Source organism: Atractosteus spatula, chromosome 4 (genome assembly GCF_055471065.1).
Source record: "Atractosteus spatula isolate fAtrSpa1 chromosome 4, fAtrSpa1.hap1, whole genome shotgun sequence".
Lineage (NCBI taxonomy): Eukaryota > Metazoa > Chordata > Actinopteri > Semionotiformes > Lepisosteidae > Atractosteus > Atractosteus spatula.
Window position 1 is genome coordinate 58,549,710 of NC_142709.1, and position 6,078 is coordinate 58,555,787.

A 6,078-nucleotide genomic window follows, 5' to 3' on the forward strand; every position below is an offset into this window, starting at 1 on the left:
AGCGTGCCTAATTAAAAATGCTCTAACTGGCAGTAGGACCTTACAAATGCAACAGCAGAATAGCCCAGCTGAGAAGCACTGCACTGGTATATATAGAAACTTGTAGTCCTTCATACATCACTGCTAGTTACTCTTGCCCTTAAGCGCTGGATGTTTTCAAGCTGTTAGGTGACATTACAGCAGATAGAGCAGATATCTGGCTTCATGCTGTCTGGGTTCTGTTTTTCAAGACCAAGAGCAAGAGGTCATCTGTGAATCTCTCCATTTCTGCTAATAGAAAAGGCAAAAACACTTAATCTTGCAAAAAAAAAAGATTTAAATCGGTATTCAGAAGTTTGTAAAACTGAAGCAACTGCAAAATGGATCTTTGCTCCATTTTTAGGTCTCAGTTACAATTTCTTTTCACTTTATTCATTGGAAACATGCACTGGATTTCTAAAGTGAGAATCCGCCCACATACCCAGCATGGCAGACTTTGTCTGGAGGGAAGGTGGCCTTGATTACCACCTGTCATGCCCGCTGGCATTAGTGTAGTCATTAAATTCCCATTACTTAGTCATCATATTCCTTCCCAACATCGGAACAGCCTACAGGTTTCTGTGCACAAGGCTGTACATTATGTGCCAAAATAAACACAATAAGAAACTGAAATCAATGTGAAGAAATTGCCCAACGTTTCAATAAACTGCTCATAAAACATTTAATTTTCTATTTATATAAGTGATTTGGAGATTATATAGGCACAACAACACTGACCTTCTACTATTTGTATTGTATGTAGAAATCTAGAAGTGTGTTTTTTAGATGTGCTTTATAATATATTGCAGCTGTTGTACGCGTTATCGTACACAGGGCATGAGTCTGCCAATGTGCAGACTGGGAAAATGGCAGCAAAAATTCCTTGCTTTGGCCCACAGTAGAAAATATAGATCTGGACAATATGAATGCTTATTTAGTTCAGAAGCCACATGGCTGCAGTAACTATAACATTTACTGTGTGTTTCAAGTACAGTCATTCAATAAATAAGAATAAGCTTAAGCAGAAGTTCTGCAGTTGAGCACAAAGAAGTAGAGCAGTTGCACTCTTTAAGTCAAGGTGCACAATGTGACAAACGTGTATCGCTTTGAAGTTCAACATTGTCTTTTACTGTTTTTAGTGAGTGCAAAAATTTGTGCTCTGCCCTGTGTTATCAAAAGCTGTGGGAGGAGAACTAGGAGGATTTACTGTGACATTGCCATTGGAAACGAGTTCATTTGTTTACATTTCCCAAAGCCACTGAGATTTGCATGTTAATTCAAAAATATTTGAATCCGGTGCTTTTTCCTATTCATTTTTAGATGCTTTCTGTCTTTCATTTAAAGACCAAGCCTTATTATACAGTCTGACATTTTAGTGTATGTAGAATTAAGCCAGGTGAAGTCTGTATCAGTGATCCATTCATTTAATAAACTTTAAATACTTTAAAATGTCAACTTGAAGTTCAGCTTTGAAGTTGGCAATATTATGTCCAGAATTCTGCAGCTCTAAAATTAATTATAATAATAATTGCTTACACTTATATAGCGCTTTTCTGGACACTCCACTCAAAGCACTTTACAGGTAATGGGGATGCCCCTCCACCACAACCAATGTGCAGCATCCACCTGGATGTTGCGACGGCAGCCATAGTGCGCCAGAACACTCACCACACATCAGTTATCAGTGGGGGAGGAGAGCAGAGTAATGTAGCCAACTCATAGAATTGGATTATTAGGAGGCCATGATTGGTAACGGCCAATGGGAAATTTGGCCAGGATGCCGGGGTTACACCCCTACTCTTTTTGAAAAATGCCCTGGGATTTTTAATGAGCACAGAGAGTCAGGACCTCGGTTTTACGTCTCATCCAAAGGACCCACGTGGACCGCAGGGTGAGTGCCCCCTGCTGGCCCCACTAACACCTCTTCCAGCAGCAACCTTAGTTTTTCCCAGGAGGTCTCCCATCCAGGTACTGACCAGGCTCACACGTGCTTAGCTTCAGTGGGCAATTACTCTGTATCACCACATAACACTCATCCTCTGTGAATTGCACAGGCTTCCTGTTAAGTGTAGAGTGGACTTTAAAGTTTAATTTGCTCACCTACAGCATGAGGCACTGAATAGTCTAGCTCCAGGCTATCTTAAGGACTTATTATAGGAGCTTAGTGCAGTTCTTAGTGAGAGATCTGCTGATTCATGCTTGGTCAGCTCTACTGAAGACCAGGCTCACAGGCCACACGAAGCGCCAGAGATGGTCTTCCCATGCTCTGCACCTCATGTGTGGAATTCATTGCCCAAACAGATACCCTGCGACTGCTGATGTTTTTAAAATGTGCTTAAAGACCCATCTTTCCACATTCCACATCAGTGGTTTTCTTTATTTTTTACTTATGTGTATTATTTGTGTACTGGTTTACAGCCCTTTGAGTTTTCTTGAGAAGCTCACAGAAATGAACTTACATTCATATTATTTTTTAACAGAATTTAGACATCATGTAATTGCCTCAATAAAGCACTTTAGTATGTTGTACTAATATACACTTATAAATACTTTTTCTTGGAATTATAATGACCAAAGAACCAGATATCCCACCTATATAACATTAATTTAACAAAATTTAAGTATATATTGTTTATTCTAAATTTTAATAATAATATTCCAGGGAATAACATTCTTTATTCATTGCGATCATTTGTAATACACCAAGAGTACCACTAGAGGTCACTAAATGCCTATGCGTTAAAATGTTTTTTCATTTGCCTAAGTATTTTGTACGAATTTAATTTATTTAGTTACAATTTCATAACTACCACCTAAATCGTGACTAGACAGCTTACTTACAACTTAGATGTCCTAATTTAATTGTGTCCTATTTTGTCTTAGAAAATATTTTTAAAACGTATTAAGGGTATGACTCGTCCAATCAGTTGCAGAAACGTTTTTCAGTTTTTAAATTTTTGAAACATTAAATATTCTTGGTCAGTTTTTAAGAAGTGTGATTTCCACAGCCCAGATCTGTAAAAGACAAACTATAAAGCTAACAGTACTGAGAGAAAATATAGTTCAGTGAAGAGAAATGGTTTGGAGTGTGTTAATACACAAGTACTTGGGGAAAGACTTTTACTCTTGGAATTGCGAGAAAAAAATCCAGTGGGACATTTTAATGTATTTATTAACCCTTTAAGAAAGCAATTTTATTTTGTGTTCCAGACTTACCTGCCTTTTTTTGAAAATCACCTGCAGTACCATGTTTTAATGCAATACAAATACTCATGTTTATTTATGCAGCAGTGGTACTGCTTTATAGCCAGATCTTGGAAGGTAAGTAAGGCTGGTCAATACTGAAATGGGAGATCACTTAGAAAAATTCAGGTTGCTGCTGCAAGTGGTGTTGGTGGACCAGTAGGTGGCGCTTTTTCCTGTAGAGCAGAATTACAAAATCAAGTATGATAATGAGGGCCATGAGTTTTGTCCTTTAGATGAGACATTCTAATTCCGAATGGTCATTAATGATCCTATGGCACTTTTCAAAAGAGTAGGGGTGTTAAGCATGGTGTCCTTGATAAAGACTGCTCTGGCCTTGTACAGTCGGGCCCTCCTAGTTACCCCTTACTTCAACTGATGAAGCATTGTTGCCTTATAGCGCCGGAGATGGGTTTAATTCCAGACCTTGGGTGCTATCTTTCTGGAATTTGTACTGTATATGTTCCCTGTGTTTGCGTGTTGCTTGGGTTTCTCCAGGTGCTCTGGTTTCCTCCCACAGTCCAAAGACAGACTTGTAGAGTATGGCCAGCAAGGCCAGAGTGGTCTTTATCAAGGACACCAAGCTGGCCCTGGTGTGAGTGTGTGTGTGTTTGCGTCTGTGTTGCTGCTCCTACGATATACTGGCGTCCCATCCTGCATGTATCCTGCCTTCTGCCCTTTGCTTGTCAAGACAGGCTCAGGTTCCCCTGCAACCCTGAATTGGAAGGAGTAGTTACAAAGTGTTTGGATGGCTGATTGCTAAATCTGTTGTTAGTGGTTAGCTTTACCCTACTGATGATGTGTTGTTGCAATAGTAATCCTGCTCAGTACAAGAGGGACCACAGGTTCAGACATTTCTTGTCTTTGCTTGGCTGAGGAGCCAATGGTGTGAAGCTGCCATCTGTGGGATTATAACTGAACACCTCTCAGTCAGATTCGCTCTGAAAAGTTTTTGGTGGATAATGGCTACCATGCATAACCCACTTCAGAGGTGGATGAAGAGGGTCTTATTCTATGTGTGAAGTACTTTGGGAGCCTCTGGGTTAATAAGTACTACATAGATACAATTATTATTATTATTTTTAATAATAATGGACAATGTTTGTACTAAAGTGTTGCTGTGTTTTCTTATTTGTTTGTATGCTTTTTTGATCATGGAACAATAAAAAATTGTAGAGAAAATACTGTTAGTAAAACAGTTTAATTCCCAGTTATGACAATTGTATGCTTTTTAAAAATGAGCTCAAATAGTCAGTCAGCTCTAATAGTCAGTTCATGTTGGGTCTCAGGGTGATGACAACTTCAATGTGCCCAAAAAACCCTTTAAGTGAGATGTAAAGCCTGATCAAGTCATTCATCTATCCATTACTAGAGTGGTCTTGTTTGAGTCAGTGTGACAGCTGATGTTTTTCAAAACGTGTTAGCTGAGGTGTTTTACTAATTGTTAAGAAGTGTGGCCTTAAGAATAACTTTGACCAGAAAGTATTTTGGAACTACGATAAAAAAATTGATAGAGCCTCTCACTTTCCCTTACTTCTGTCCTTTCTTTATAACTTTATCGTATAATGTATATTGTCTATGTTGCTTCTTTAGCTTTAATTTGTCAGGTTGACAAAAATTATTTTAACAGATTTATTTTTTGAACACTTAGAAAAGCAAAATAACTTTTTTAGAAGTGTTGCATTTCTCTTACAGATTCATAAAAATCCAATATACAGTGAAGTTAGAATATTATTATTATTATGTAAATGGTGCTTTAAACCCATCCAAGTATTGATAATACTAGGCAAATATCTAATCTTTCCTCAGCCAAAGCATTAATAAGACCTAATGGGTTTCTGAAACACTACAAGCTATTGTTACAGATTCATACAAATCCAATATACAGTGAAGTTAGGATATTATTATTATTATGTAAATGGTGCTTTAAGCCCATCCAAGTATTGATAATACTAGGCAAATATCTAATCTTTCCTCAGCCAAAGGATTAATAAGACCTTTTCTGAAACACTCTTTTCTGAAACAATCTATTGTTTTACTTTAGACAGAAAATGATGAGCAGGAAAGTTTATTGGTCCTAATTTCTCTCTCTAACACTCTAAAATCAGATTTGCCTCAGGGTGCAATCTGACCAAATATTCGTAGGTGACTTTCTCAGTTGGGACATTACAATGCAAAGTACATTTTTTAGGGGATAGTTTTTTTTTATATAAGACAATAGCATCCATTTTTTCGATAAGCTGTCCATCTTAGCTCTTAAATGCATGTGATTCTAGTCCAATTTCAGCTTCACACAAGAACCCCATACTCCCATAGAATGTATTTGGGGAATGATATTTGATGTTAACCAAAACAAATTCCACTCTTCCCTTTGTCTTGTCTCAGCTCACTAGGTCAAGCTAATTTCTAAATGTTCCTTGAAAGTCTCCCCCAACCCTTTTGGCAAACAGTCCAAAAGAAACTTCCTCTTTCAGAATACTTCTATACATAGTACAGTATGTGTTAGTTTGCACAATGAATACAAACGTTTCGCCACTGTTGAATCAGCTATGCAGTGAAATAAGAATACACCATCTATTATTTATTATTAATATGAAGTTTAAAATTTAATAATAATTGCTAGTATTAGAACATTAAAAGTGTGTTCATTTACAAGAGTATTCCTAAGTAATTCCCCTAACACTCATGTATTACTACAGTACTGTATAAACGTTCGCTCATACAGTACTGTATGTACAATATGTACGGACTACCTCAGTTAATATCAAATAAAGGTGTTGATAGCGTTACTTTAAGTCCCAGGTTTCAAGATTCGAA